At 51.0% G+C, this 15,703-nt stretch overlaps 1 protein-coding gene across 1 annotated transcript in view; it reads left to right on the top strand.

Moving 5' to 3' along the window:
• Window positions 1-15,703, top strand: part of LOC118233942 (semaphorin-6D-like) — a 146,511-nt gene that overhangs the window by 55,563 nt on the left and 75,245 nt on the right. The window contains exon 3 of the mRNA XM_035430109.1: window positions 3,584-3,617. The gene's annotated coding sequence lies outside the window, so the exon portion shown is untranslated. The remainder of the gene's footprint in view (window positions 1-3,583; window positions 3,618-15,703) is intronic.

Genomic DNA, 15,703 nt, shown 5'->3' with positions numbered 1-15,703 from the left:
TAAGAACTGCTGCGAGGGAGCGAGCGAGGGAGCGCGTGTGTTTGGTTAATGCCTCCCTAATGCGCCACGGATCAGCGCCGCGGATCAGCGCCGCCGCCGCCGCCGGAGGAGCCAAACACATTAGCGCCATCGCGCTCGTCTCCCGGAAACAAATAACCAAAAACAACAGCAACAGGGCTGAGACCCTGTGCCCCAAACCTCGGAGGCCTGAGGAACCTCCGCTTGGCATTTCTGCTTGAGAGCAGCCGACTCAACCGAGGCTGTTGATCAGAGAGATAAGCCCCGATTTCTCTCTCTCACTTTCTCTCTCACTCTCACCCTCCTCCCTCCCCCTCCCCCCTGTCTGTTTCTCACCCTTTCCCCTCCTTCTCTTTTTCTCTCCCCTTCTGTCCCTCCCTCTCTCCCCTCCTTTTTCCCTCCCTCTCTCTCTTTCTCTCTCCCTCCCTCTTTCTTTCTACCTCTCTCCTCTCCCTCCTCTTTCTCCATCCCTCTCTCTCTCTCTCTGTTTTCTCACCGTCTCATCACATCGCCCTGCCGGCTTAAAGGCAGACTATGCAGCATTTTTAGTACCTTGAAAATATTATAGAATAACCATGCTCAGGCATATCTGTAATGCGCTGCCAATCTTGAGGACGGAGGAGGAGGAGATTTCTTTGATTGTAAACACAAGGTCACAAAAAGGCTAAATATACTGCATGGTATACCATTAAGCCCAAGGACCCAGCTAACTGAGAGAATCCTGAAACGGCAGAATGGCTACTTGCCCCGAGAGCGTCGATCCTAAATTTCACCCTCTGTTTTCTGCACCTCCCCCCCTGCCCCCCAGCCACCTTGCCGGAAGTCTTGCGAGAGAGCGAGATTGACATAGATGGAGAGGGCGAGCTAGATGGAGAGAGAGAGAGAGGCAGAGAGAGAAAGAGATGGATGGAGAGGATGAGGCAGAGATGGATGAAGAGAAAGGCAGAGAGGGAAGAGGGAAAGAGATGGATAGAGTGGGACAGAGAGAAAGAAGGAGATTTAATGCGCTGGGGACACTCCCTTACAGACGAGGGGTCGTATATTTCATAGATCCACGCAGGCTGGCGTTAAGATCTGGAATCTTCCTTCATTTTTAAACAGCCTGCCTGTTGGCTGTTACCCCCCTCTCTAAATCCCCAAATGCAGACTTCTCGAATCTCAGCTTTATGGAGACGGTCCTCTGGTCATGAGGAGGTTGTGGGGGGCGGGGGGGGCAGGGTTTGGGGATGGGGGGGCGGAGCTCAGGGCCTCTGTTAAGGGTCAGGGCCAGCTGTCGTCAGGGCGGAAACAGGAATGAACTGTCCTGTTAGCTCGCTCACCTGGCAGGTCTGTGGCCACGCCCACTTCCTCTTAGGATTCTCGGTTACTCCCTTTTTTATGGTATTTTATTTGATAGTACATGTGTAATTTTATTTCATAGCGTTGTGTGCAGTGGTAGAAAATCTGGATGTAAAAATGTTCAAAGCCCTGTGAGTCTTTCAAAACACTGTCATCCCATAAATATCTCTGTGTTCTTGTTCTCTTGTGTTAGGAGCAATGGCTTTGACAGTTCCTTTTGGAACGTTCGGAGAATGTGCCAGAGGTTTAAAAACCCGCAGTTACCTCGTGTATTGTGGGGTGACAGCAGGCAGTCTTACAGTGCTGCTCATTTCCATGCATTATACACTGTTGGAGCTGCCCACTTGGCTGGCACGCTGATTAAATGGGTCCCCCCCCTCCCCCCCCACCCCCACTGCCTGCTCTCCTCAGTTCCTGTTTAAGGTTAATGAGCAGCATCGAGTGGGTTGCCAGGTCCTCTGCTTCCATCAGCCCCTGCGGTTGAAATGATGCTCTGCTCGTCCGTCCGTCTGTCTGTCGACCCCCCTCCTGGTGATCTGGTGACATCCCATGCTTGGGTATTCTGTGGTTTGCTGTATTTCAGGGGAATGCGGTAATTAATGCCAGTGTTATTTCATTATTTACGCAAAATTGAAATGTGTGAAATGATGGGAAGAGTCGACCTAGAACCATCATTCTGCCTGATGTCTAGAGTAATCAGGGTTGCTTTAGAGTCTGGTGTTGAAAAGCCTGTGGGCATGTATGTCAGAATATCATAATTATTACATGTCATTACAGCTGTTAGCAGGTGCTGTTAGCCAGAGCGGCTTAAAATGCGATGACAAGTTAGCGATTTCAGTTAGCGCTGTCGTATTACTGTAGCAGCTGTTGTGCATACGTGCCTGTGTGTCTCTGTGTGCATGTATGTGTGGCATGTGTATGTGTGTGTGTCTGTCTGCCTGTCTGTGTGTCTGTCTGTGTGTGCGTGTGTGTGCGTGTGTGTGTGCCTGTGTATGCATGTGTGATGTGTGTGCGTGCGTGTGTGTGCCCATGTGTGGTGTGTGTGTGTGCCTGTGTATGCATGTGTAATGTGTGTGCGTGCGTGTGTGTGCACATGTGTGGTGTGTGTGTGTGTGTAGTGCATGCGTGCGTGCGTGTGTGTGTGCGTGCAAGATGGCGGCTGGAGTCTAGCTGCAGGTGCAAGCATGCGTGCCTTTGCTCTAAACATCTAAACTAAACATCTAACTCCACACTGTCACGCACCCGTCATAACTGCTGTCGTCACTGTAGTCAGTTGCAAAAAGATGTTCTGTGTGTGTGTGTGTGTGCACATGTGTAGTGTGTGTGTGTGTGTAGTGTGTGTGTGTGCACGTGCACGTGTTTGTGTCGGAATGTACTTTGGCCTTTTTTTTTGACCTTATCTATGTGAAAGTGGGGGAACATGTATATGTTTATAATAAGCAGGCGGCGTTTCTCTCGCTGGTGATTCTGAAGGGTCTGTGTTCTCGGCTGCGCAGGGGCTGAACATATGCGGCACGTGCAGTGTGTTTTGACATATGCTAATAACACACAACTTTGATTTGATTTATTATTTAAGTATGCGCTACGTCTCAAGGGAATGCCTCAGCATATATTAAAATATACGCGATATATCAGTCAGCCCCGCTGTAGAAGGGTGCCGGCGAGTGATGGGGTCTGGCGCAGGCTGTGACAGATGGAGCTGTCCCGGGACAGGGGGGAGATGAATTGGGCGCCGCAGGTGCTCCTCTCCGTTATGTTAAAGAGGCACGGTGCGGCATGTGAGGCGCGTTTCTGTCAGACGGGGACATGGGGGGCTGGGGGGGTGGGGTTCGTAATTTCACCTGGAGAGACCCGAGTGAGTCAGAAATCAGGCTCGTTTCTCAGGCGTTTTTGTTGCCGTTTTACAGGGTTTTTCAGGTTTTTCAGGTTTTTTCAGGGTTTTTCAGTGTTTCTCAGGGGTTTTCAGTGTTTTACAGGGTTTTTGCCAGTTTTCTCAGTGCTTGTTGAGCAGTGGTGGGATCCTGCATTGTCTTCTGGATAAAATGACAATACGTGTGAAATCACACATGCTTTTGTACACTCACACAAATAGCCTCCATTCTCACAGTATGCCCATGCGCACTCCAAATACATGTTCTCTCTCTCTCACACACACACACACACACACAGACGTGAAAATGTCTTCATGAGGGATCGTGTCTAATACTTCTTTGTTCCTCCTTCACAGGAGCTGTGGACGAGACCCCGCCTTCCCTTTACAGGTGCGTTTCCCCTTTTGATCTGAGATCTCCCGCCGTCTGCAGCGCGTAGCGCAGTCTGTGAGCATGCTGCGTGCTGGGGGGGCATGGGGGGGGGGCATGGAGGGGGGCCATGGAGGGGGGGGGGGGGTTAGCGGTACTGAGCTCCCGTCGCTTTTCCCAGAATCCCTGCTGAGGGGGTTTGATCTGGAATCCAGACCCCACACTGTGGTTTTCTCCCACTGTGGGTCACCTTCAGTAGACTGCTTACAACCCAACCCTCCCTGTGGACTCAACGCTGCTGCTTTACTCTTACATGAGTCATGAGAGAGAGAGGGAGGGGGAGAGGAGGGTAGAAGAGAGGGAGTGGGGTAGAGAGAGAGAGAGAGGGAGGGAGGGAGGGAGGGAAGGAGAGGTGTAGAGAGAGGGGGGAGACAGGTGGGAGAGAAAGGGAGAGAGGTAGGGAAGGAGAGAGGGGGGGAAGAGAGGGAGAGATGTCAAGAGGGAGGGAGAGAGGGAGAGAGGGGGGGAAGAGAGGGAGATGGTAGAGAGAGGGAGAGAAGGAGAGGCGTAGAAAGAGGTGTGAGGGAAAGGGAGATAGAGGGGTAGAGAAAGGGAGAGGGGCAGAGAGATGGGGTAGAGAAAGGGAGAGGGGGGTGATAGAAATAGAAGAATAATTACAGTAATAATTACCGAGGCATTTGTGTAAGCAGTAATCTGGGGACGTCATTTTGCAGCATCCTTAATACAAGACTTCTCAACTTAGACTACCTTAACGAGCACAATGTCAGAGTCAGATTTACCAGTTTACCAAACCACCATACCTCTGACCATATTTACAGAGAGAGAGAGAGGAATAGACTGAGAGAGAGAGAGAGAGAGAGAGAGAGCGCGCGAGGGAGCGCTCTTATGCACCGGGTAGGGAAGGGAAGCGGATGTTTTCTGTGTGTCTCACAGAGAGGGCAACGTTATTCACACCGCTGACACACCGGTCAGGAACCTTCCTCTGCTCCCCCAAACTGACCCCCTGCCCCCCAGCTACACCCCAGAACCAGCTTTCAGCTGTCTCCCTTGGTTACTCGCACATTACTGAGTGAGTGCGTGTGTGTGTGGTGTACTTTTGTTTCAGATGGCTATGGGGGTCCCATAGTGTGAGCAACACTGTCCTTGTGGGGTGTGTGTGTGTGTGTGTATATGCGTGTGTGTGTGTGTGTGTGTGTGTGTGTGTGTGTGTGTGTGTATGTGTCACACACACACACACGCACACGCACACGCACACGCACACGCACACACGCACACACACACGCACACACACCTCTTACTCAGCTGTCAGCAGAAGTGCCGGTGCTGTCGCTGCGAGCTCTTGCAGGGTCTGCAGGTTTGCGCTGTGATGCTGGGCCTTGTCACTCTGTTAAGGGTAGTTGGGGTGAAAGAAGGATTTTCCGGCCGGGGAAAAAAAACCTTCTTTTTTTCCCCCAAATCTTATCCCGCTGCCCTAGAAACTTTTCCCGTCAGATTCCCAGGATTAAGCCTGGGCCCCGTGAGCGTGGATTTGAGCCTCCCTTACCCCACGCTGAAAAAAAGTATAATCATTTTACTGGCCTGCCAGAGCTGTACTGTGTAAGTAACAGTAACTATATGTTAAGCCTGAAGCAGCAGGCTATTTATCAAGCAAATGTTGAATGTATCGCAGCGCTTCACCGCGAATAATACAATTATTCGCTGTTCGCTTTGTTTATTGTTAAATTCACAGACATTTTTATTTATTTATTTATTTTACACAGTGCGTGCTCTGCATTTTTGATTGTGGGACGGCCCCAAAATGCAGTCTGTGCTGGAGCTCGCTGCCTTTGTAACGGGGTGCCTCTACCCCTGTGCCTGGAGATCCAGGGGACCGTGGCTGCTATTGCTGTTGCTCTGCCCTTGATTCACTAGTTAGAGCAGCTGACTGCACAGTTTAACTGGGCCCTGTTCTGCGGAGCAGGATTACTGAGTTAGCTGGATAACTGCGCGGAGTAAAACCCAGAACCCTCCTGAATCTGCAACATGGACTGAAGCAAAAAGAGCTGTTCCGGGTTTTACTCAGCATTGTCCAGTTAACTCAGTTATCCTGCTTCATCCTGGGTCTGATCTGGTTGATGATTTGGAGGCAAAAATGCATTCAGGCCCTGTGGGTCTCCAGGACCAGGGTTGGGTTGGCCTACCAAGCCACCAGAGTTGGGTTGTCTTCTAGGGCCTCCAGGGTTGGGTTGTCTTCCAGGGCCTCCAGGGTTGGGTTGTCTTCCAGGACATCCAGGGTTGGGTTGTCTTCCAGGACCTCCAGGGTTGGATTGTCCTCCAGGGCCTCCAGGGTTGGGTTGTCTTCCAGGACCTCCAGGGTTGGGTTGTCCTCCAAGTCCTCCAGGGTCAGTCTGTTTTAAAACCAGGTGGTCTCCTGCTTTCACGCCTGCCTGCCTATTAATGTGGGAGATTTCGATTGGGGACCGGAGATTCTGACGTCCCGTTGCAGGTTATGGATGTTTATTGACAGGTGCACCCAAGGACAGAGCATCCGCTGCCAAGTTACCGTCCCTCATCGCCCCCTTTGTGTTATTATTTATAAGATGCATCAAAACCGGAAAGCGTTGGCTTCTGAAGAACGATCCGCAGGGAGAGACAGGACGTTCTCCGATAAGGACAGGGAGATGACCGTCTGGGTTAGTCTAGAGCAGGGGTCTTGAATTCCAGTCCCATAGGGTTGCTGTGTCCTCAGGTTCTAGGGGTTGACTTTTAGTTAGCGGCCATTTTAGGACTTTTAATTGAGGTGTGCGGGCCGTTGTGGCCAAATCGGTGACATCTTAAATTAATCGCTTGATTCCTTAAACGCCTAGAAATAAAACCGGCAGACACTGAGGCCTTCCGGGATTGCAGATTTAGGTTCCTTGTTCAGGAGAATGTGAATATTTCTGCCCACGCAGTATCCAGCGTACACACTGAGTTTGCGGCTGATTGCTGCAGAAGTGAAGGCTTACTGGAGGAATGGCCGCTCAGGTCCGTGGGGAAAATGAGGTGTGAAATTAGCAAATCGCCCGGTCTGGTGGGTGGCGTGGGGGGCGAGAATGTTCAGCCGCACTCTTCCATGGTCCCAGCCCTCCCTCTGCAGGCACCAGTGTACTCGAAACAGAATCTAAGTTTTGGTCAAAGCGGCCCCCAGCACAGACTGTAGGAAAGCAGTTTGCAAGTTTGCGGGCTTCACAAGAAGATCACGTGGTTGGTTGTGTCGCATTTGTCCAGCCGGGGCAGAGGTCAGCTTCCTTTCTGGTGTGAGCATCGTCCAAGTAGGCGGGGTTTTAGTGGCCCTGCGTGCTCAGTGGCCTCCCCAAAACTGGGTTGGTGTAGTGCTACACGTGCTACAAGTGCTACACGTGCTACACGTGCTACAAGTGCTACACGTGCTACACGTGCTACAAGTGCTACACGTGCTACAAGTGCTACAAGTGCTACAAGACCATGGTTATATAACTCTTCAGGCACTATGGCCCTTTAAAATCAGGGTTAAGTAGCCCTACAGACATGTTGGTCCTCTAGGATCAGGGTTATGTACATGCACTGTTGCTCTCCAGGACCAGGGTTGAGTAGCCCTGCAGGCACTGTAACCCTCTTGGGCTAGGGTTGAGTAGCCCTACAGGCACTGTAACCCTCTTGGGCTAGGGTTGAGTAGCCCTCCAGGCACTGTAACCCTCTTGGGCTAGGATTGAGTAGCCCTACAGACACTGTAACCCTCTTGGGCTAGGGTTGAGTAGCCCTACAGGCACTGTTGCTCTCCAGGACCAGGGTTGATTAGCCCTACAGGCACTGTAACCCTCTTGGGCTAGGGTTGAGTAGCCCTACAGGCACTGTAACCCTCTTGGGCTAGGATTGAGTAGCCCTACAGACACTGTAACCCTCTTGGGCTAGGGTTGAGTAGCCCTACAGACACTGTAACCCTCTTGGGCTAGGGTTGAGTAGCCCTACAGGCACTGTAACCCTCTTGGGCTAGGGTTGAGTAGCCCTACAGACACTGTAACCCTCTTGGGCTAGGGTTGAGTAGCCCTACAGGCACTGTAACCCTCTTGGGCTAGGGTTGAGTAGCCCTACAGGCACTGTTGCTCTCCAGGACCAGGGTTGAGTAGCCCTGCAGGCACTGTTGCCCTTGAGGGGATGAATCCCTATCCCTCTGAAGCTGAGCAGGTGGACAGTAAACCTCACACTGGCTTCCACAGAGGCAGAGTAATCCTGGAGCAGCAGGTGACAGCCTCACCCCCCTGTCCCCCCCCACCCCCCCCACCCCCGACCTGCGGTTAGCCGCAGTCTCTCTTTCATCCCCGCTGTCGAGCTCCACGGTACGAGCCAACGCTTTGAAGCCCATGCGGAGAGCCCAGCCCGATCAGACAATCGACGTGGGGGGTGGGTTGGGAGGGGGAACTCTGAGTCGGCCCTCGGATGTACAGAGCCAGGCCCCGGTGTGGCACGCGTCAGATGTAATCAATGCCCCCCTGCCACTCGCGGTCACCCCCCCCCCATCACCTTGCCAACCCCGCCCGCCCCCCTCCCCTCCCCCAACTTCCCTCTCTCTCAATAAATATTGACTCTTTCTTGGCTCCCACCTGAGTCTGCTCTGGTGTGATGCCGCAGCGTAGCGATTCTTCCTGTTTTCTTTTCTTTCTTTCTTTCTCTCTCCTCTCTCGTCATTTTTCATTTGGTATTTAACTCATTTTTGACGCGTGTGCCGATGGGCACGTGAAACACGGAAGGCGCAATATTGCACCCGAGCACAGACACTGCAGGCGACGACTGCGTCTATAAATAAATACGATTTTTGTATTTAACGTGCCGCCACTGCTGTAAGACGTGAACGTGAATACGGGCTGTCATAATAACAATTACATATCGCTCTTCTCCTCTGTCGGTCTGTCACCCCGTGTGCCTGAACACCATTCATTTGCTCTCTCTACTCTCTCTCTCTCACGCTCTTGCGAAATGTGTTATTTTAAGAAAGAATTTCGCTCGTTCTTGCAAACTACCCAGTTTTTGTTTTGTTTTTTCCCGTGAGGCAGAAGGCAAACAGGATATGCAGGCTGAAGGGATACGTACAGTGGTGGAGGTGTTGTGATTCAAAGCTAGGTTGGCGCTCATCAGTGCTAGAACCATTCCGGAGTCTGTGGCCTTTAGCTCCCTGTAAATGTAGATCAGGAGGGTAGTTGGTGACGCATGGTGAAGAGAAACCAGCGTCCTAACGACTGGTACGCAAGGCCTGTTCAGCTTTCGCTAGTCCTCATCATTTCTTTCTCATAAAGAAAACTTTTACAGCACTGCTTTCTTTTTTAAGTGCTTTATTCAAAAGGTCTTTGGCAATAGTCTTTTCCATTGAAATACATTCCTTCCACAAGCTTTCTTGAATGATTTTTTAAGATTCTAAATCGGTGTTCTAGAACTCCATCAGAACTATAATTTTCAATTAAGAACATTCTCATCACATTTTTGTGATCCCAAACCTTTCAGGGTTAAAAACGACATTGAAATGGTTGAGAGTAAAATGGAGGTTTTAAACTTCTAGGTGTTCTGTCTTTTTAAAATTATTTTTACCTGATTAACAAGTCTGCTGATTTAAATAAAGATCACAGCAGCAGCTCATTCTAGCCTCTTCACTTGATTGGATGTAGTCTGGCAAATTAACACTGTCCCCTCAGATGATTTTACAGATTGGGTTTCATTCAGTAACGTTGATGATGACAAAGAGGATGGATGAGTCTTGACTATAAAGCCCATTTTGTTTTGTTTTGTTTGTTTTGATTACAGTCTTTATATCAGCTGATACAGCCTTGTTTATAAATGAACAAGGAAATGGATGGGCGAAGCCTGTTTGCAGTGACACGCGTGTTAATTAAGAACGCAAAGCGATCAAGAGCGATCTTGCCATGATTGGCAGTTTAAAAGCTTGTCGTTGAGTCAGGCTCCTTCCTATGACTTGACTGCTGTGGCTGTGATTATTTCCTTTCGATTGCACTTCTATTTTGTTGTTACATTGTTTGTTTAAAAATAAATAAATAAATGATATATATGTTTTGCAATGCAATGTTTTGTTGAGTTCTACCTATTGTACTTTGCCATTGTGTAATCCTCAAGTATCACGCCCCTAACAGGTTTAGCTAGTTTTCAGTCAATCTGAGGTTTTGACATTTGGCATTTGTGATTATGTTCCGTACCTCCCACCTCTGGGGTGACTGTTGCTTGTCTTCTTATTGTCTGGATAAGAGCGTCAGCTCTTATGTATTGCAATCTAATGCACAGTGATGCATGCTGGGTATTGTGTGGCACGATGGTAAGTTCTCTGCTTATATTGTGTAAGTATTTCAACAAGTCTAGTGATTTGTGTAAAAAAAAATAAAGCCCTAATATTGACATTTCTAGGGTCAAAGCTGATTGGTCGACAGAAGAAAAATGTTGGTTGGTTTTCGGTCCGCCAACTTTACCGTTTTGGTGAACAGGTTCGCAACTGACAGACGTTGCTCAGTCAGTGAGCAGGAGAACGCATGCCGGTCAGTCCTTCCCTCGGGGATGTATGGAATGGTTTAAGCCTTTTTTAACACCCCCTGATGCTTTGCGTTTGCGTGATGTGGCCGGATGTGAGACGTCATCAGACTTAACGTCCCGCAGGGCTTCAGCTGACCGACCGGTCTTAGCTGCATAGCCAAGCTGCATTGGGAGAAACTCTGGATCGCTGGTTGTGTGTCATTTTCTGGAACTGGACCTGGAAGAGCAGGCTAACCAATCGGAGCAGGTTCCCAGGTTAGACGGTGTATCCCGATTGGCTGGCCGAGTGTCCCTGGTGCTGTGAATGGAAAGCCTTAAACAAACTGTTTTAGCTGATAGAGAAAAAAAATCCTCTCCCCCCCACCCCCCCACCCCTCCTGCTGAGAGCAGGAAAACAATGAGTCAGGAAGAGAGGGAACGAGAGAGAGAGAGAGAGAGAGAGAGCGAGGAAAAACATGAGCTAAACCCGGAGGCCACTTCCAGGGCCGTGGAGATCTGTCAGCGCCAAGTGTTAAACAGCCAATAAATCTGCTGGTATCTCAGGCCCGCTAGGGTACAGAGACAGCCACCGGCTTTCCACTGGGCCTGCTACCGTGCCTTCAGCGCTACCAGCCCGATAGAGCTCCCACCATTATCGCCATGAGCTATGCTAGGCTACTAGTGCTATTAGCAGCACTAGGCCGTTAGCATTGCTTAGGCGTTAGTGACGCTAGGCTGTAAGCATTGCTAGGCCGTTAGCGTTGCTAGGCTGTTGGCGATGCTAGGCCGTTAGCGTTGCTAGGCTGTTGGCGATGCTAGGCCGTTAGCATTGCTAGGCTTTTGGCGATGCTAAGTTGTTAGCACTGCCACCATTAGCAGTCATAGACCATTAGTATTGATTCTACTGCAGAGGGAGGGGCTGCCTACTGAGCTGCTCAAATCTCGCTTAACTGCAAAAGCTCATCCCAATCTCTCTCATCGGGGGACTCCAAAGAAAATAAATAAAAACAAGTCGAATCTCGACCATAACCTGGGCACAAGAAGGGATAGTTGGTATATTTCGCGGCGCTTTCAGGCTGTCCTGCTCACTGCTGGTGAAGATTGTCTTAAGTAGCGGTGGCTCAGGGGTGTCAGCTCTCTACAGGGTGTTGGGAAAACGTCAGGTCAGTTCCCGCCGTCTAGCTGTATATTTTCACTGCGGCGAAACGGCACGCTTTTGGAATTTTAAGTGGGGAGAGAGGGAAAAAAAGGAAAGAAAATGGAGCCTTAGCCTGAGACTGGAGCCGCGGCGCCGTGAAAAGAGGCCGCCCGCCTGGGCGTGCTGTCGCGAGCGCGTTTCAGCCGCACTTCCTGTCCCGCGCTTGTTTACCGCTGCCGCTGATAAGCGACCCGGTCAGCACGTCCCGCGCGCGGAAAGGGGAACGCTGACTGGGGTTTATTTTTTTTGTAAAGGGAGTAAAATCCTCCCTTTTCCCTAAAGAACAAGGCCATTTTTTTCTGCTATGCGTCTCCAGACAGGAAGTGTGCATTACCTGCAGGAAGTTCCTGGTGTTTGTTTAGCTGCTGTTTGGCGCTGTTGCCGTCGGAGCCCTCGACACCTGTAACCGCGCCGGTGATGTCACTGGGCACCCGGAGGCTCGCCGCTGTGCGGGCGCGTTGAGTCAGAGTGTTGAGATGTGGCGCTCGTGCACGAAGGGTGACTCAGTAGCGTGGTCCGCATTACCCCCTCCCACGCCCCAAACCACCACCACCACCCCCCCACCCCCACCCCTCACCCCCCACCCCTCACCCCTCACCCTGCCCGCTCAGTTCTGTTAACAAATGGCGGATGTTTGACCTCTATTTACGACCGCATTCCAAAACCCCAGGACCGGCTTGTGGTTTTACACCCAAGAGAGGGTTGGTGGGGTGGGGGGGAGGAAGGGGGGTTACGGGATTTTGGGATAATTTACACTCCAGCTCACTGAATGGCACATGGCCCGTTAAGTGGACTCTCCCAGAAAACCTGGCTGGAGGGTGACCTTTCACCCCTAGGCAGAAAGTGACCTTTCACCCTGGGGAAAGAAGCTACAGTCTCACTGAGACTCTTAAAGCTGTTGTTATCATATCGCGGGTTAAACAAGCGACGACTGCTGCAAAATAAAAACAAAAAATACAACGCAAGACTATCAGACACGTTGACTTTGTTATGCCAGAGTTTAAAACCTGACAGACTTCTCCCTCTTGAGCAGCCAATCACTGACCTGTATGGGAGGGGAGGGGAGGGATTCTGTCTGCCGCAAAGCTGCATGTTTGTCAATAAAGGAAGAGGAAGAAGAGACAGAGAGGTAGAAAGAGTCACAACATCCGCCCCTTTTTGAAAAACAGGATTGGTGTTGTTTTTTTCTTTTGTTTTTTTTTTTGTGTTGGGCTATGGTTTGTCAGGCTGTTAATGGCCGTGTCAATCTGATAACGTCTTTCACATTCCGCACAAATGGTGCGTGTGGAGTTCCAGCCAGTCTGAGCACACCGGCGGTTCAAAGCCAGCTCGTAATCAGCTGTAAAAATGCGTCTGCAAATGCTACAGTTATGGCAACTTCGATTGGCGTAGTTGCACTGTTAGCCAGCTGGGAATTTTCGCATGTGTCCCATCGCAGATTTTGGATGATATTCTGGGTGTTCTTGTTTTTTTTTGGTCGAGTGGCGCTCGCAGTAGTAGCAGCCGTTTTCCAGGCCAATGAATTGAGGGGGAAACAGAGACAGAGACGGGGGCAGCGGTGCACAGCGATGCTAACTGAGGTCGGCCTGTTCCTTTTAAGCACTTTATTTTGTTCTCCGGAAGAATCTGTGATCATTGAGCGCTCTCGTTCAAAGAGCCAGCCTGCAAGTGATGGCTGTGCTGCCTGCGCGCCAGGCAATATTAGCGGATAGAGCTAGCACCGGCTAGCGGATAACTATATTTACTAATGTTCATAACTGGGACATTACATTAGCATATCCAGAGTGACTTACACAACCTTTACATACAGCATTTACATTGCATCCATTTATACAGCTGGATATATACAGTGCAGGTTAAGTGCCTTGCTCAAGGGTACAACGGCGGTGTCCTACCTGGGAATCGAACCTGTGACATTTAGGTTACAACACCAGTTCCATACCCATTATACTGCCTGTGGTAGCCAGTGTTTGTGACCAAAGGAACCCAAAGGTAATCTCCTCACCACGGACTCCCAGGCAAAGGCAGTTGAGGACCGAGCGGAAACGTGAGCCTCAGGCATATAGGCCTGGCCTGCCTTTGCAGACCAAGCCGCTCGCTTTCACTTTCCATTCCTGAGCTCTTGGGACTGCCGTTGCCGATAGCAACGTCATACCTGGGCGCTGTCGGAGCTCACCTGGGCCAGCTGATTTGGGGAAAGGTCGAAGTGGGGGGGGGGGGGGTTGGGACATCCCACTCGCATACGCAGGTGCCTGGAATGTAGCGACTGTTTACCTGCCATCCAGGTGCACCTCCCTGGACCCCGCCCTGGCCGCACCCCCTCATCCAGATAAGCCTCAGAAGGTTTTTTTTCATGGGTGTTTGTGAGCAGGTACTGGGCAGAAAGCTCTAAAAGAGCACAGCTGCTCTAGAAGAGCGGGGGCGAGCTGGGGGGCGGTGGGTGGTGGGGGGGGGGGGTGTTCTGGGTTATTTCCAGCAGTCTCAGAATGTCCTGCTCAGCACCCTCTGGCCTCCTGCTCTTTATTTCCTTCACGTCTGCTGCTGTACCAGCACCTGAGGAGGGAGAGAGAGGGGGGGGAGTGGAGGAGAGGGGGGGCGGAAGAGAGAGGGGGGGAGAGGAGAGAGGGAGAGGAGAAAGAGAGAGGGAGGGAGGGAGTAAGGGAGAGCAAGAGAGAGTGATTGAGTGAGAGGGAAGGGAAGGAGAGAAAGAGAGACTGAGTGAGAGGGAAAAGAGAAAGAGAGATTGAGTGAGAGGGAAGGACAGGTAGGGAGGGAGATGGAAAGAGGGGGGGAGAGATTGACTGAGAGGGAAGGAGAAGGAGAAAGAAAGATAGAAAGCAAGAGAGAGGGGAATAGAGTGTTTGAGTGAGAGGGAAGGAGAGAAAGAATATTTATGTCCGCAGTGCCCTTACCTGGAGGAAGGGATGGACGGTGTGAAAGAGAGAACGTGCATATCTATTCTACCATCAGAGCAAAAGAGACAAACAGTGAACTACCGTATCTACGACCCTATCAACCTGAGAGAGACAGAGTGAATATATACACACTTGAGAGAGAGACAGAGACAGAGAGACAGAGTGAATATATACACACTTGAGAGAGAGAGAGAAACAGAGAGAGAGACAGAGTGAATATATACACACTTGAGAGAGAGAGAGAGACAGTGAATATATACAGCTACACTTAACAGAGAGAGAGACAGAGAGAGTGTGTGAATATATACGGCTACACTTAACATGGAGAGAGAGAGAGAGACAGAGAGAGAGTGAATATATACAGCTACACTTAACAGAGAGAGAGAGAGAGAGATACATAAAGAAGACAGACAGAGAGAGAGAGAGATGGAGAGAGACAGAGAGAACGAGAGACAGAGACAATTAGAATTTTGAAAGTACCTTATAATTAAAAACACCTTCCTTAGGTTGAGGTCAAACTTGCGTTTGTAAAAATACATTCTGAAATGAAATTACATCAGCGTGCTCTCGCAGAACGAAAGAGAAGAAATGCACGCACATGGGGGAAGAAACAGAGGGAGAGGGAGGGATGTTTGACAGGCTGCTGTGTGGAACTTGTCAAAACATGGCAGGACTTAGCCGTCTCGCCGGTTCCCTGATGGGCGCTGAAATGCTGGCGGCTCACGGGCCGCTGTTCGGAGACGCGGTCGCCGGCGACGTTTCGGCGTCACTCGCACGTGGGACGTCCCCGTCTGCCTGTCCTCCACCCGCCTCCGCAGCCGTGGGTGGGACGTCCCTGTCTGCCTGTCCTCCACCTGCCTCTACAGCCGTGGGGGGGGCGGCAGCCGGTCGTCCCCTTCAGTGGAACCCGTGCGGGGAACAAAGAACTGTTCGACGACGCCGGGGCGAAAATAAGCCGAGGCTTTCGCCCGTGCCTCCGGAAACACCCGCCGTCTTTCTCAGAAAGTGTGTGGGGGCGAGATAACTCCGCGCCCGAAGGCGTGTCGGCGCCCCGAACCTGAGCGTGCTCAGACCAAACGCGGGGGCGGGGGGCCGGATGTCCCCCGCTCTTCCTCCTCCGCCACGCGGCGGCCCATTGTTCCGGCTTTGTTCACGGTCGCGGCGGGAAGCGTCGGCCGCGCGGCTCCTGAAGGTCGCGCGGCTCCTGAAGGTCGTGCGGCTCCTGAAGGTCGTGCGCTCCGCGGGCGTCTGAATGCAGCGGGAGGCTCGGCGCCTCCTTTCCTCTCCCCGCCGTTACATCCCTGCCATTGGCTATTTCAGCACAGACCGTTTTTACCCAGTGAATACTTTTTTGCGTTTATCTCCTGAATTCATATTTAGCTTGGATCTCACAAAAAAAATAAAAAAACCTTTGCCTGGGCGTTTTTTATGGCTTTTCACCCTTTTTCATGTCCCCAGATTTTTAT

The sequence above is a fragment of the Anguilla anguilla genome, chromosome 8 (assembly GCF_013347855.1).
Source record: "Anguilla anguilla isolate fAngAng1 chromosome 8, fAngAng1.pri, whole genome shotgun sequence".
Lineage (NCBI taxonomy): Eukaryota > Metazoa > Chordata > Actinopteri > Anguilliformes > Anguillidae > Anguilla > Anguilla anguilla.
The sequence above is the reverse complement of the archived record's forward strand: the minus strand, read 5'-3'. Positions and strand labels throughout refer to the sequence as shown.